The following is a 17,814-nucleotide window of genomic DNA, read 5'->3' on the forward strand; positions in this document are numbered from 1 at the left end:
CTGATCTCCGGACTACATTATTAGCCTTTTCCTTGCCTGTACGGTTACCCTTCTGGAGTCCCTGTGTATGACCTTCTGCTTGCCACTGGACCCAGTCACCTGCCTCTTCCTGTGGTCCTTCACTAATAAACACCTGCTGCGCCCTGTGCTTGAAACCAGCACTCTGTCTCCTATCGTACTCATTACACTAAGCATAATTTTTTGTTTTAAATAATGCTTTTAGTTTGATGGCAAATACATCCAGATATTTACAAACATGGCATCACACTTGTGTTTTACCCCAGAAGAATATGGTGATTTCACTACTGTTGTCAGTACAATTTTCACCCATACACAGCACCACAAGTATTTGGAAAGTTCAACATTTTGCACAAATAGTAATAACAGTTTAAATACCCTAATATGCAAATATGTGATGGTAATTGTGTTCTATTGAGTGGCTTTGAAAGGTTTGTAAAGCTATAATGCATCATACAATTCAATTGTTTACCCTAACAAATTACTGTCACACACCGATCCGTTTCCCCTGTCTTTGTAATGGTCTCCACCCCCCTCCAGGTGTTGCCAATCTTCACCATTATCCCCTGTGTATTTATACCTGTGTTCTCTGTTCGTCAGTTGCCAGTACGTCTTGTTTGTCAAGTCAACCAGCATTTTAGCCTCCGCTCCTGCTTTTCCCAGTCTCTTTTTCTCACCCTCCTGGTTTTGACCCTTGCCTGTCCTGACTCTGAGCCCGCCTGCCTGACCACTTTGCATGCTCCTGAACCTGCCGACCTGTACCTCTGCCCCACCTCTGGATTATTGACCTCTGCCTACCCTGACTGCCCTCCGGTACCGTTGCCCCGCCTCTGGTTTACTGACCCCTGCCTGCCTTGACCTGTCTATTGCCTGCCCCTGTTGGATTAGTAAACCGTTGTTAATTCGACGTTGTCTGCATCTGGGTCTTAACTTCATACCTGATAATTACAACCAGACACTTACTGTCACTCTGGCTTGAGGTGGCACACCTTACAAAGACAGGGGAAATGGATCAGTGTGTGACAGTAATTTGTTAGGGTAAACAATTGAAATACAACTTCAGAGAATATTACAGATGTCAAACCATTACCACATTTACAGTACACGCTTAACAGATGTTCCTGTCCATCCCACACAGTTGGTGTGAACAGAACTTTGAGAAAGCAGGCTCGTTTATCAGACTTGAAACATTTAAAACATGATGTACCTTGTAGGGTATTTTCAAACACACTGGCTTTTGAAGTTGCGTATATAAAAAAAAAAAACTGTTACACTTCGGTAATGTGACTAATAATCAAGTATGTCAAGATCGGATGGGTGTGGTAATTTCTTCTCATATCAACTGTCATTAGGTTATGATTTCATGCCATCTCCACAATTTAAGACTAGTACTTGCATTAACTGTAAGCTTTTCTTCACCCACATACTTGAATGTGTGTCAGTCTTACTGTCAACTTGCTGATTATACATTTAATGACCTAGTAGCCTAATGCAGGATCTTACCACCAAGGGCTGGTGGAAGCCGGGCTTGTCTGGGTTCATGTGTCTTTTTCTGGAGTGCTTCACTTGTATCATTATCTTACTAAGCACAACACAAAAAAAGTAGTCATTGTTTTTTATCTACTTCCTGGTGCATGTAATGCACACAATGGGAGAAGAGTCGTTAAGAAATCCTCACCAGGTGGCTCTACATGGAATCTGATCACCGCCCCCTTCGCTGGTTCCTCGTCAGATTCGACATTGGAGGTGTCAACCCCCCGTTTGACCACCGTGCAATTAACATTGTCATAAATACTTTCCAATTAATACTGACAAAACAGGGTCAATTGAGTATTAATAATTCACATAGTAATACTTTCAGCAAATACATATAGTACTTAAGGGGAAGTTACTGACCAGGAGTGAGTTGCACCAGTTAGGCGCTGGTAAGTTGGGCCGACCTACACACAACGTAATGATTTAGAAAATTGAACAAGATGCAACATCACTAGTCATGAAACACTTACCTTGGAAACTAGTTATAGATTTATACTATACGCCTACCCCACATTACACTTAGTTTTAACACCCTGGTGTAGGAAAAGCTATTACTTACAACCAGGTGGTGACACAGGTTTACACCTGGCTTAGAACATATTCTACATCGGAACTAGTCTTACGTACAGGAGTATGTTCAACTGATGCAACCTGCTCCAGAGCCACACAACCAAGCATACATGGCAATATAAACGGGAGTATTATTTTACCAGTGGATGAAAATAAATTCTGTACTTCTCCCATAATATTTTGTCAGGCCGGTCTCCTCTCTTAATCCTTGCTGCGCTGGCATTTCTTGGCCAGTAGCAACACAGCAAGATATGAGACACTGTTTAAAGTTAACTATTTATCCATCACTTTGGCTGAAAAGGCTAAACCATTTAACTGCTCAACTCACCCCACCCCATCTCTCTTCTCCACCCACTGCTCTGGTACAACTTCAGGTGTTCTCTTTTACAAAATGTACAACATAGCAACGCTGTGTGCCCTGTGCAGAAGAACAAAACACCAATTCCGCACCGACTCTTAATTTACCAGCCAAGATCATTTGCGAAACTAATCCAGCTCGTGAACTTGGCTGTGGCTAAATGGGGCTTGCTATAGGCTGTGCAAGACGGTAAGCACACAACACCAGTGCTATGGTCCTCCTCAAGTATAATAGCGTGCTTATCACGACTGCTCTTTGCAATGAGACACGCGTGTGCGCTCCTCATAGTGGTGCGGAACGTCCATTGCAGTCTTGAGTCACAAGGACTCAGCGTGTAAGATTGCAGAGGCTGAAATACCCTGCAGAGGTAAGTATCAGAGGCATCTTCTTGGCTCACTGCCTCACAACATGACCTATCATCAAGTATGTAGACATTGTTTGGCTGTCTCATTTTGATGACCTGTCGGTGGGGAGAAGCTCTAATGATGCGTTCTTGCACTCTTTTAGAAATTTGCACAATTTGCCGCCTCCCTGAACGGACCAGCAAGTAGTTATCAAACTTGAAAGCACTACAGTTGTCAAGGCAGCCGTGTTCTTCAGCATCAGCAGTGAGCTGTAGGAGGGAGAGAACATTATGCATGAGAAATGTGTCTCCATACAAAACCCTTCCCTGCTCCACTAAGAAGTTCAGTAAAGCATGAGCATAGGCACTGTGGATTGAAGAAAGTTGAGGAGAAACCAAAATGCACATGGCATGTGTGTACTGTTCTTTAGACCAGATTCTTCTCAGGACTACTTTCCCAGTATAGAGTAGAAACTGTCTAAATCCTGTGGCCTTCCAACAGTCAAGGTCATCCAATCCCCATGGTTTGCAAAGCAGTCTGGAATTGAATCCTTTATTTAACCTTTATTTAACTAGGCAAGTCAGTTAAGAACAAATTCTTATTTTCAATGACGTATTAGGAACAGTGGGTTAACTGTCACGACTTCCGCCGAAGTCGGTTCCTCTCCTTGTTCGGGCGGCGTTCGGCGGTCGACGTCACCGGTCTTCAAGCCATCGCCAATCCACCTTTCATTTTCCATTTGTTTTGTCTTGTTTTCCCACACACCTGGTTTACATTCCCTCATTACTTGTCGTGTATTTAACCCTCTGTTCCCCCCATGTCTGTGTGTGAAATTGTTTGTTGTATAGTGCTTGTGCACTCTGACTGGTTCGCGATGGGTTATTTTGTACCTGTATTTTGTTGTTCTGGGTGCTGTTGGTTTTGCTCATTAAACTGCTCCGGTTTTTACCCAGTTCTGCTCTCCTGCGCCTGACTTCCCTGCAGCCAGTCACGCACCCCTTACATTAACTGCCTTGTTCAGGGGCAGAATGACAGATTTTTACTTTGTCAGCTCAGGGATTCGATCTTGCAACCTTTTGGTTACTAGTCCAACGCTCTAACCACTAGGTTACCCGCCGCCCTTTAGTCGTTGACTGACCTCCTTGACCTGCACCAGCGACAACCTCGCCCCAGTCTTTCCCCTAGTCCACATCATCAAGAGCTTCCGGGTTACTTCGAGGCAACAAAGGTGTAGTCAATTGCGAATGGATGCAAAAAGGAGAGGTTTTTCCTTCATGGTGATGTTCTGGCTGTACCAGGTCTCTAAAGGAATGGTCAGTTCTGAGACACAGGTCATTCTCCCATCATACCTGCCTTTTTGTGTGCACCTGGCACAGGCATAGTAGCCAGAACACATCTTTATGCCTTTTACCATTTTACCACCTTGTGCAGGCTTTTGCAGGTGTTACAGAACAAACTTTCACTGGCAGTGTTTTGTCTCCCCCACTTCAAGCCGGTCTGCATCAACTCTTTAAGCTCCAGCAAAGTGTCATTGAGGAATTCCAGGGATCTTGCTTTTAATGATGCCATTGTAAGTGACAGAGGAAACACTGTGGGTGGTGATAGATTGATGGAGCACAAACGTGGCCACAATGACATATTGGTCCTTCTGAACAGAGGGAGACCATCCAGACTAACGGATATTTCTAAAGACATTGACATCTCCGACCACAGATTGAGGATAGATGCTTAGATGTTTCACTATCTCTCCACCTTCACTTTACATCTGACAAACTCCACATCAGACTTGACTTCAACAGAAACATTGGTCATTTCTAGGAGAGTTCTAGCAGTGGAAGGCAAATCTGGGTGACCACTAGACTGCAGCATCTTCAGAAGTGCATCAACAGCATTGTGTTTCACTTGAAAATCACTTATCCAGGTTGCCAGGTCCTCTCTGAAGGTAGAATCTTTTTCAACATCATCATTGTCAGAGTCAGTTGTCTCCTGAATTGCACAACCAGCATTGGCTTCAGTCTCTGAATCTATTGAACTGTGTGATGGCAGTCTTGGAGGAGCACCACCTACTGTCTCAAGTTCACCATCTGACTCTTCCTCAGCGTGTGTTGGCAGTCTTGGAGGAGTACCACCTACTGTCTCAAGTTCACCATCTGACTCTTCCTCAGCGTGTGTTGGCAGTCATGGAGGAGTACCACCTACTGTCTCAAGTTCACCATCTGACTCTTCCTCAGCGTGTGTTGGCAGTCTTGGAGGAGTGCCACCTACCGTCTCAAGTTCACCATCTGACTCAATTTGACTCTCAGATTCAGTAGGACTGGTATCTTCATGTCAGACTGGCTGATGAGACTAGATCCACTTTCATTGTCACTGTCTTCCTTCTCCGCCCTTTTGGTCTTAAGGTTGGTTTTCTCCCTTGACAATTTAGTCCAGATTCTATTGTATTCTCTCTTCCTTGAAGTACTTGACATCCGTGTTACACCAGCGGATCTATCGGTCTGATATGACAATGGCTCTACACATACAGTACAATATGAAATTGGACTGCCTTACTTGTCCATTGAAAATGAATAACCAGTTAAACACATAGGTTAACCTTTTTTTGAAGACATTTTCAATCTTCAGAACACTAAGTAAAGAAATGGAAAGAACATTCATCTCTGCTACCCAAGACGTTATCCATAATATCAGAATCATAATATTGAATCATAACTTAAATGACGAAAGAGGTGACTACAGCTTCTCCGGATATCGTGACACTCCAAGGCGTTTGAATAATGTTGGTATTATAGAATGGATAAGTTGCACTTTTCATCATCTGGATTGTGCAAATTTAGACAGCCCTTTAGTAAAAATGTATGGATCAAGCCATAGCTTGCAATAGAATTTTTTAGGTGCTTATGCTAGTAATAGACCAAGAACACTTGTCAATGTTGTTCATCAGGGCCTAAGAACACGATTCCTGAACCCTGTAACACAGGCTGTGATTACGCAGTGGAACAAAGCTGTGCAAGACATCTTACTCAGCTTTTTCTTATTTTACACCATCAGTCACCTTCCCGAAACACAAGCCAACAAATTCCACACGGACTGAGTGGAAATTGAGTTCCAATATCGATTTGTTCATGGCTAGCACACAAAGGAACCGCAGCAACACAAATACACCAAGTTAAATGACTACATTATATCTAATTCAAAGCCCTCGTGAGTGAATAAGTTGCACAAAACATCAAACACCATCAGGTTGAAGTCAGTTTTTTTTTAAACAAGTATATATAGCTGGAATGGAACGGAAGTATATATGATTCACCAGAGAAAAAGGTTCCAGTCTTAAAGGAACAGACGGAACAGCATATTTACATACAGAACGAAGTGATCGGACAGATCGTTTACATGACAGTGGATTGGTGTAAGTCAGTGATATGCCCTGGTTACTGTCCAGGGGGAGTCAGACTTACTGATGCCCAGCTATCAATTCATGCACAAGCCTGTGACCCGTTTGCGTCTGTTTCAGAAACCAGTTGTTCTTAAACAAGACAATTTACCCAAAGGCAGAGGCAGAGTTAGAAATAAAAAAGAGTCATTAAATACATCAGGAAATCGTTTTCTAATAAAGACAAAAGTATTTCCTCGAAAGAAATTGTACCACAACAGGTAAAATCACCTCTGACAACACATTACACAAACTCACAATTCAATGTCATAACATGGTCCACCCATATCCACCAGCTCTTAATAGGGCCGTCTATTTATCCCTCATGTTGTGTTCGTTTCATGTTCATTAATTCTGTGTTCCCTGTCCAAAATGACCGCCCCATTATAGCTGATTATAAATCCATAATAACACATATATTATCCCCTAATGTTGTGGTAGATCTTTTTATCAACTTATGTTCTTGTGAACATTACAAGTTTTGAACTTCTATTTGCTATTTATGGCCTGTAGGCCTCATTGACCTGAGCTAATGTGCTTATTTTACTCAAAAACGAGTTAATGTATGGATTATTTTGACTATAACAAATACTCAGATGGAACAAATTGTGCCCTTTATCACAGACTACTTTGTGTCAAAGTTGAAGGATTCTCTCGTCCTCACCAGTGTCATGATCAAAGACATGATCAAGAGTCACATACAGTATATCGTTTGGTCATTGTGCTGCCACAAAATGAATTGTGAGCAAGGCCTCAAAAAAGCTTTATATACCAGAGCTGCGAGAAAAGTCCTATATATTATTGAAACAATGTTGTGGTTGTTTGTGAGAATGCCAACAGGTCTTGGGGGAAAGATTCTATTGGGGAAAGGTTCCCGTGGGGGTTGCCATGGAAGCCAAGAAGAGGAGTGAGGTGTGTGTGTGTGCGCTCAAACACACATGCATGTGGGGGTCTGGGAGAGGAAGTGTGTCCATCTGATCAATGGGCATGTGCCTGAACTCAATTTTATACACTAATTGTTATTAAGAACAATTAACAAATCCTTTTGGCTGAACATTATTGAAAACACACTAAACAAGGTTAACAGGATTTTTGGCACACAAAAAACACAAACTATGCCACTAAGGATTTAAAAAAATCATTAATATTGTTATATATATCAATTAATATAATATTATTTTCAGGTATCGTTCCCTCTTCCATTGGCCTATACTGAGGTGAAGATTACGTTATGAATTTCCATACATTTATTAAAATCGGGGAAATTATGGAAAAATAAATGGCGGAGGGGAAAAACTGGATCCACTTCTTTTACCCCAAACACAAGTATGCTGGCCCCAAACACAAGTATGCTGGCCCCACACACAAGTATGCTGGCCCCACACACAAGTATGCTGGCCCCAAACACAAGTATGCTGGCACCAAACACAAGTATGCTGGCCGCAGTATCTTGGGATCTCTGTCGTGGAGTGATATTCAAAGCTCAGGGTAGACATCCTCTCTGAATAACCTCTGTTTGCCTTCAATGGCCTGTTCAACAGCGTCGGCCAACGAACCTCCAGACGGTTATTTCCATATGGATGATTTTGATTTTGTACCTTACTGTTCTCTAACAAAGCTGATTTGATTGTGATGAAGTAAAATCGTCTTCACTAGGAAAATGCGGAACGGTTTAATCTGGATCTATTACGCAAATAATGTAAGCATAGAAAACATGAATGAATGGAGATGATGGGTACACAGTCCACGGTGTTGAGTCCAAGTGTCTCTGATCTGATCTGTATAGACATTGATGGAACATGGCTGATGAGGGCACTTGGAATGATGATTTCAGCATGGGTTATGGGTTACATCAAGAAGCCGAGAGCCACGTGTGTCAAGAAAGCTAGGCCCGGTGTGCAAGGAAAATGACAGCCATGTCACATCGTTCTTCAACACATGCTAGCGACTCCAACTGAACAGGTTGGATAGGCTGCGTTGAACCTTAAGAAATTCCTCTGGATATGGGACTTGATGCACTGTGGCCCCACCCTCCATGAGACTTTCCTCTCAACTGTCTGCGTCCACCAGGCTCCTTGCTTCCTCATACCCACTATTTGACATATCTTATCTCCCTCCGCTGCTGGTCTTACTTTATCCTATACTCTTTCCTTTGGCAGTCATATTTGGGGATAGGTTCCAAGACCAGCTTTTCCCCCAGAGTCACTGCTGCCAGAAGACTACTGTGGAGCAGTCAGGTGTTTATCCTCGCTCGGCTGCAAGTTTATTCACACACACACAGGGTTACTCTGTTACACATGGATCCACAACCACAAGCAGCACTATCCAGGCTCCATGCAGGCTGTCATCCATGGCCATTAGCAATCGGGTCCCTGACACGAAAGCAAAGCTACATTGTGCCACATTCAAGTTAATGTCGTGACTTAACTTCCTGATGTCTTCTTTATAGAATAGAGACAGGACAGCCCTAGTAACATTGTACTTGATATGTTTCTTTGATTTTAGCATTGTTTTAATATGTGTATTATGATATACACTGTATTTACTATACGTGTATATATTCCAGAATGTATATTTATTACTCTAATGGTAACTTTATATATATAACTCTATTAAACTTCTTGGAACTATAGGGGGTGCTGTTCCGCATTAGCATATTTGGGTCTCCAAATTAAACTGCCTCGTGCTAAATTCTTGATCGTACAATATGCATATTATTGTTATTATTGGATAGAAAACACGTTCTAGTTTCTATAGAAGTTGGAATTTTGTCTCTGAGTGGTACAGAACAATATCTACAGCACTTTTCATGACAGGGGTCAGATTTCAGAAATTTTTACCCCTGATCTGGAGTCTGTTTTTAAGGCGACAGTCAATGCTATGAAGAAACCGACACTGCCTACGTCTTCCTCTGGGTGTCTGTACGTCATCACGTTTTGAATGGAGTCTATTGCACAATCCCAGCCCATATAAAACCACAAAACGTGGGAGGACCTCCCTCTCTTCTCCGCGCGCCACAAGCAAGATGGACATCGGACCTGCCTCATTCCAAATCGTTGTTTAACTAGTTATATTTCTCCGGTCATGTTTTCAGTCGTTATAGTTGTTAAAAACATCATAATGTAGTTAATTTGAACCGTTTTATAGCAATTTATATCCGTTTAGTGCGATTCTGAGGAATTTCTTTGTCGTGCACTTTTTAGCTTTGGAAACGTTTCGGGGTGTCGGTCGTTGGTGGTGGACATTTCGAAGGAAAGAGGACATCTATCGACCAAAAGACGTTTATAACATAGAAAGGATACATTGCCCAAGAATCTGATGGAAGAACAGCTCAAAGTAAGCAATATTTAATATGATAAATCGTTGTTCTGTCGAAATATTTTAAACGCATATTTCGCCATTTTGTTTGGTATAGCTTCACTTGGCGAACCCTGTATTGAAAAGTAAGGATAATTTTAAAAATGTAAATCAGCGGTTGCATTAAGAACTAATTTGTCTTTCGATTCCTGTCAACCCTGTATTTTTTAGTCAAGTATATGATTAGCTTTCGATTAAACTAGATCACTCTGAAAGCTGACGTTCCTCATTTTGAGGCTTGAGTTGTGACTATTTCCATTGTATAACCACGGTTTTGTATGGCTAAATATGCACCTTTTCGAACAAACTGTATATGTATGTTGTAAAATGATGTTACAGGAGTGTCATCGGAAGAATTCTGAGAAGGTTAGTGAAAAAATTAATATATTTTGGCGGTGATTACGTTATAGCGCTCTTTGGCTGGAATCGATGCTCTGGTAACGTTTTCACATGTGGTATGCTAACTTATCGATTTATTGTGTTTTCGCTGTAAAACGCTTAGAAAATCTGAAATATTGTCTGGAATCACAAGATCTGGGTCTTTCCATTGCTATGCTTTGTCTATTTTTATGAAAAGTTTTATGATGAGTAAATTGGTCATACACGTTGCTCTCTCTAGTAATTCTAGTCGATTTGTGATGGTCGGTGCAATTGTAAACTGTGATTTCTACCTGAAATATGCACTTTTTTCTAACAACACCTATCCTATACCATAAATATGTTATCAGACTGTCATCTGATGAGTTTTTTTCTTGGTTTGTGGCTATCAATATCTTAGTTTAGCCGAATTGGTGATAGCTAGTGGTGGAGAGAGAAAATGGCGGACAAAGAAAGATGGTGTATTTTGCTAACGTGGTTAGCTAATAGATTTACATATTGTGTCTTCCCTGTAAAACATTTTAAAAAACAGAAATGATGGGTTTATTCACAAGATCTGTATCTTTCATCTGGTGTCTTGGACTTGTGATTTAATGATATTTAGATGCTACTATTTACTTGTGAAGCTATGCTAGCTATGCTAATCAGTGTGTGGGGGGTGGGGGGTGCTCCCGGATCCGGGTTTCTGAGGCAGTAGAGGCTCTATTAACATTATGAAATGTTCGTAGAAAGATGTTAGATAACAAAGGAGTTAAGTCAACATTTTAAATGTTTCTTTAATAACACAATTGCAACATTGTTTGTAGACATCACAACTCTCAAATAAACATTCCAAAATGTTCTTTGGATATTCACAAAGTAGACTGACATTCTGTACATTTGAGGAACTTTTTGTGACCATTACAAATACAATGTCGCCTCCCGGGTGGCGCAGTGGTCTAAGGCACTGCAATCGCAGTGTTAGCTGTGCCACCAGAGATTCTGGGTTCGAGCCCAGGCTCTGTCACAGCCGGCCGCGACCGGGAGGCCCATGGGGCGGCACACAATTGGCCAAGCGTCATCCGGGTTAGGGAGGGTTTGGCCGGCAGGGATATCCTTGTCTCATCGCGCACTAGTAACTCCTGTGGCGGGCCGGGCGCAGTGCACGCTGACCAGGTCGCTAGGTGTACGGTGTTTCCTCCGACACATTGGTGCGGCTGGCTTCCGGGTTGGATGTGCATTGTGTCAAGAAGCAGTGCGGCTAGGTTGGGTTGTGTTTCGGTGGACGCATGGCTCTCGACCTTCGCCTCTCCCGAGTCCGTACGGGAGTTGCAGCGATGAGACAAGACTGTAACTACTACCAATTGGATATCACAAAATTGGGGAGAAAAAAATGGGGTAAAAATAAAATAAAAATACAACGTCACCAAAGTGTCCTGACATTCAGAACCTCCAAAGTACTTACTGAAAACGTAACTAATATCCATATGTAGTCAAATATACCACCACTTGACATACCGATAATGTTCCATTATGTCTATGTATAGTTCTCATTGCAACTTTAGATGTAACTATCCATGGCTCTATACCAAACGCTCTGAATGGTTATATCCCAACATTGACCTGACATTTAGAACATTGAAAGGACCAACTGGGAATGTTATAAAGGTTCCCAAAATATCACCAAAATCAACATATTGTTAAGTAATTTTAGAACTTGCCTAGATTTGAAAAAAATAACGTTTTCTAATGTCCCCTTATGCTCAGAAAGAAAATGTGACATATAGATCACTAAGGGACATACTGCACAATACATATTTTCCTAAGTCGTTTGAGTAACACAACTGCTACGTGGGTTGTAGACACACCAGGGCTCGAAAATGAACTTTCCTAAATGTTCTTTGGATACCCCAAAAGTGATTGGACATTCACTGGACTCATTGGGAATGTTATGTAGAATATTGCCAAAGTGACCTGACTTTTCAGGAACCTTCTGTGAACGTTACAAATACTATTAAAATGTCACCAAAGTGTCCTGACATTCAGAACCCTCAAAGTACTTACTGAAAACGTAACTGACACTCATATGTAGTCAGAAATACAACGTCACAGGTGCACCACCAATTGACTAACTGACAATGACTCATAATGTCCATTTATAATTGTCATTGCAACGCTAGTCCTCAGAAGAACGTACTCAAGAGAATGTCCTCGGAGAATGCAATTGGAGCATGAGAGTGTGGAGCATGGTAGTGTTTTCCCACTAATTGATTGCATTTTGGAACATTCACACTTATTGCCGTGCGTATTTCTGCACTTTTCTGCACAAAAAATAGCCTACTAGCTTATCAACATTTTAAGCTAAACGTTCTGATGTGTTGCATCAGCCTCATCCCACAACTGTCCCAGAGTAGGTTTGGAATATTTATTTCTGGCACAGAAGAACAAGTTGACCAATAGAATAGGTCAACTTTTGTACTATGGGGGATAGTAGATGGACATAGGCTAGTGCTTTTGCTGTTTGTTAGACCTACTCATCTTGTTGGCTGACGAAAAGCAAATGTGGACAGTTCTAACATCTTCAATATGCAGCTCGGAATTGGATAAGAAGGACATGCTCAGTTGCATCCCCAATGTGTCTGTCTTCACTTGTAGCCTACTTCTTAGCTGAGATGCCTGTGAGAAGGACCCGATCACGCGACAGCTATTGGCTAATAGGAATTGAGATATCTGAGCGAGCCATGTGAGTGACTGGTGCTTCGGAGCACAGCAACCAGGAAAAGGGAATTATAATTATTATATTCAGCCCAAAGGCACAACGCCCACTCTGGTTGCAAAAGGCATTACGGCCACACAAGGGGGACGCTGCCGGGAAATACAGCCACACAAGAGGGACGCCGCCGGGAAATACGGCCACACAAGGTGGACGCCGCAGTAGGGAAATACGGCCACACAAGGTGGACGCTGCAGGGAAATACGGCCACACAAGGTGGACGCCGCAGGGAAATTTGAGGCCTGGTGAGAATATTATCAAGTGCTTGTCAAATTGTGAATGAGAAACTGATGAAGCGTGTGCAGCCTGCACAAGAAACAAATCAGAGCTTTCATCAGCCTATCACACCGGCCATGACTATCTGTGCTGTCATTGGACAATCGTCTTCCCTAATGTGGTGTGATGCAAAGCCCAGATGCCAAAGACTTCTTTAAGGAAATCCCAAAGACATTTGGGAAAAAAGCCAAAAGGGTTCAAATAAGCTTTACAGCAGGAGTGGATCAACTCAAAACACATTGTCTTCTTAAGAGAATATTAAAAAAATATTGTTGTGTTAATATACAGTATCTAAGTTGCAATGTGGAGAACATGCCTGCAGAAGGCTTTGGTAATGAAGGTCGTATCCTTTATTTAGGAAGGCATGCTATGATGCACAGTTTTAACGACAGGACAGTCAGCACTCTAAGGAAGAAGAGAGAGGGAACACCATCTGTCCTGTCCCATGCTGTAGTATAACAAACAGGGACACTAACATGGACACAAAAACACATGCATATACCCACCTAGACACGTACACACAAACCCCCTGAACCACACAACCCACCCCCCCTTTCACCACAACACCACCACACACCTTGCCCAGTTTTAATACGTGACTCGCTTTGTCATCTATCAACTATTCAACACGTAACAAGATGGCCGAATATGATCCTCGTTGTTTTCAACTCGATTTGAGAGACAGTTGTCCAATTAAAAATCAGACACTATTTTCCCATTTCCATTCATTTTGCAGATTCATTAAGAACCGTTTGGAAGATGGGAGACACGGTGTGTGTGCGCACGCACATCTACTTATTAGTTAGGGCCAGCCGCACTGCCGTCTCACTCGGCCTCACACTCCGTCAACAGGAAACAAACAGCGTAGCGGGAAACCTGTCACACACACACTCACACACACGCCTCAGGATGGGATTGCAGATAAGGCTATTGGAAATCATCAGATCTAGTATCATGAAACTGGATATCGCCCTATAACAGAGTGGCATTGCTTTGGGTCCTATATTCGGACTAATCAAGAAGTCAATGTTTCCATAACTTCAACCCAGTTTGCTCATGCAGATTTTCCTTTACTCTATCTTTCTGCTCCTCTCCATCGTCCCTCATCTCATCTCTGGCAGTCTTTGTTCCAGCTGGGTCTGTTCAGAGGAGATGCTTTTAGATTGGAGCATAACACTGGTGTACATAGCAAGCCAATTGCAGCGCAGAGCATGGTCATCAGTGAGTATAATTATTTGTGTGTTATTTTCTGGATGCAGTTTGATTGGTTTGTTACAGATGTAGGATCCTAATTAGAGCCAGTTTGCTACAGCACATAATCCTGCAGCAACAGGAAATGTGAATTATTATGTGGATTATAATTAATGGACATTTTTTGTCGGGGTTGATACATTGATTTTAAGAGAAAATCAAGTCTGAAATTTCAAAGTGGACATTTTTTACTTCAGAAGCCTTTTTAAACCTCAAATACACTATAATATTTAACTTTCATGTATTGCAGGAAAGTTCTGATACAACAACAGGGGGATCAAATTAAGATTATACATCTGTAGGTGCATATCCTTGAATATGCACCTACAGATGTTTTGTGTCCCCCCACAAGACTGCGTGTCTGAGTGAGCATATCAAACTTCCTGACCCCTGCAATTAACCCCTTCTCCGAAAAATACAAAAAACTCTAGAAATATAAAAATCAATATAATTTTTTTTTCTTCTTCAGTACCCTCGCACTGAAATGCCTTTACAGACCCTCCAATGCCATGAGATTGAGCCCTACCAACCCCATGATCTCCTTTACCCTGATCAAACCAGCTAACCTATTACAACAATCAGACAAGCCCTACCCTCCACCTCACCAGCCTCTGGAGCCAACCAAACCCTGAGGGAACAACAGAAAGAGGCGTTCAGTACCACAGATCCATTCCCAGATACACACCAAAAGGACAAGCACTGTTTCATATCATTAGCATAAACAAATTAGGGCATGTCTCCCTTGTTAAGCCAAATATGTCTCGTTAGTGCCACAGCTGAACAAACCCACTGATTAGGCTCCACTGTCTGCCTGCTTTTCAAAGCCTGCAAAATGAGTAAATGTTTTAATTGAGCTCATTTTCATTTACAAATGAAATGCTAACTAATGAGACTCGTTTGCAGGGTGCTTTACCGTTAGGCAAAGAAGGCACACGATTTCTACCTGCATGGAGTTATAGCCTACACACAGTGGTGATTTTAGCATGTAATCTTGGTGGGGCAAACAGAACAATGTGGGGATGCATGCCAGCAAAGCCACTACACTACACAACACAACATTAAACAATACATTAATTGCACTATAACGGTGACAAAGTGTGTTACAAACTATTACGGCCAACAGAAAGCAGTCCCAACAGCAGTCCCAGCACCTTACCACTGCTACACCTGGCTATCAGTGGAGCCTTGTCTGGCAGTGAAACAGTTCATTCAGCCTCATTTACTGCCTTTTAAAAAAACATAGCTGATATGGCTGACTTGCTTAAACAAATGTACAAACTATGGCATAAGGGAACGACAAGCGGATAAGAGGCAATCCGTAATTTTAATTAAGACATTCATGAGCGAGCTAGTACAGACGTAGTCAATATAACTATTTGTTCAGCACTTTTGAAATGTACAGCGACAGAATTCAGAACATGGGCCGTTCTTTCAGTGTTCTCCCGGTACACCAAGTCAGAACCGTAGGATAAATTAAGGGGGCATATACACAGACAATGAAAGCTCTAACAATATTCGATGATTACAATTCTCTAAAACAGGTTATAGGCTACATGTTCACCACCAATTCAGAGCAGTAGGCGAAGAGGGGTAAATAGACCAAATTATTAGGGTGATGCACATGGGCAACTAACAGCTTACTACACAACATATACTTAGTATTACTTTCTTAGCTAAAGTATACATATCTCCCTGGCATATTACATAATTTATGTAGTAGCATACAACATTTTTGGACTCACCTTGTTGTGCTGTGCTCACTTGAACAGGAAGGTGGCGCAGCAGTCTTTCATGGGCAAATTTTGTCATCAAACTTTGTCAAAGTCTGGCATTCTCTTGATTTCTGGTGCTTTCAAGACAACTGGGAACTCTGAAAAAAACAAGGTTGAATCATGATGATGTCAGTGATCTTCAGGTTGTATCTCTAGAAAGAGGCCAGGGTTCCCGACTTACAATTCCAAGTTGGTGACCGTTCAAAACGTATTTTCCCATTTGGAGCACATTTTCTCCCCAAGTTCCCAGGTGTCTTGAACTCATTGAAGTCATATTTCCCAGTTCCGAGTTAACAGTTGTTTTGTACGCAGCAATAATCATGCTGGATTGACAGAGTGGCCAATGTTCAATATTTAAAATGATAAACTTGGAAGAGAGACCCTTAAACCCAGAATTGGGACCACACACCTACTCCACTGAATAGCAGGCTAGTGATTTTTTTGCAATGCTTGCAGTTAGCCACTGATTTCTTCCAAACCGCTCATTGTTGAATTTGCGATTTCCAACTTGTTGTGTGATATTTATGTCCAGTAGCCGATGAGCACCGATATGTTCTATCTATACATTTCTCTTCATATGACAAGGATTAAAAATTTGCCAGTAGATTGTCGACTTGATTCATGATGACTGCTAGTTACGATTTACAATACAATCAATGTCCAATCCAATCAAAGTCCAATCAAAGCTATTGTAGATATAACGTGATTTGACATCATTTTAACTGTAGCCAATGACGTTGAGCCTTCTTGCACGGCCACTTCTAATGTAACTATGGCAGCACCCAAGAGTCTTGAATTTTTGAGATCTACCCTTAGATTTGGCAGTGACGTAGTGTCACCATGAGTGACAGAACACTGACTCAATCAAGGCGCAACTAGAGAACATTACCAACCCCTACACTCTGCATTTTCCGCTGGCTGCCCCACCACCAGAGAAAGCAATGAGCTAGGCTGAAACACCTGCAAAAAAAGTGACCATGTTTGTATGCGGCTTTATTAACTCAAGGATAAAAAAAGTGTACATTGTTTGCAAACTGATATGTGACACGTATGAATGCCAAAATAACATGCAAAACAGGCAACCCCCCACCCCAAAAATATATAAATATTTTTTTAGCTAAAAATGTGGGGCTCAAAACAGGTGGGGCAGGGCCCTGAATGACGGTCGCCACTGCCTACACGTTCCATGTAACACTTTAAATAATTGGTGTCTTAACATTTATGCATAAATGTTCTGTAATATTTTCTGCCAAGTTTAGATTCTTAATCTGTTGTGATATTTGTAGGTAGTATTTATTTCATTTCCCCCCCCCTGGTAGCAGATATTGATTCAAATCTATTTTTTCTTGGCTGAGGCTGCTGGGAAGAGAGATGTGGCACGGTGAAGAGGGATCGGGGTGAGAAGTGGAGGGGGGAGGGAGAGGGTGGCCACACAAGTCAGAGGCCACATGAAGACAATAACGGTAGAGTGACTGTGCGTGTGTTTCTGAAAGACTGGAGGTGTGATATCATCAATTAAATAAGCCTTCCACATGACATCTGGTGTTCGCTCTCTTTCTCACTTACACCTTCTCTGTTTTCTGTATTTTCATTGACTGCTCTCCCTTTGTTGCTTTTCTTTATCCCTGACTGCTAACAGTATTTAATTTCTCCTTCTCTCCTCAAATCCCTTCCTCTATAGATTCTGTACATCCATCTTGGTCGAGCTAAGACTCTTCCAAATGACACAGTCAGCTACATTTAGAACAGTGGGAGCGAGAAACAGAGGAGAA

Source organism: Salvelinus alpinus, chromosome 30 (genome assembly GCF_045679555.1).
Source record: "Salvelinus alpinus chromosome 30, SLU_Salpinus.1, whole genome shotgun sequence".
Taxonomy (NCBI): domain Eukaryota; kingdom Metazoa; phylum Chordata; class Actinopteri; order Salmoniformes; family Salmonidae; genus Salvelinus; species Salvelinus alpinus.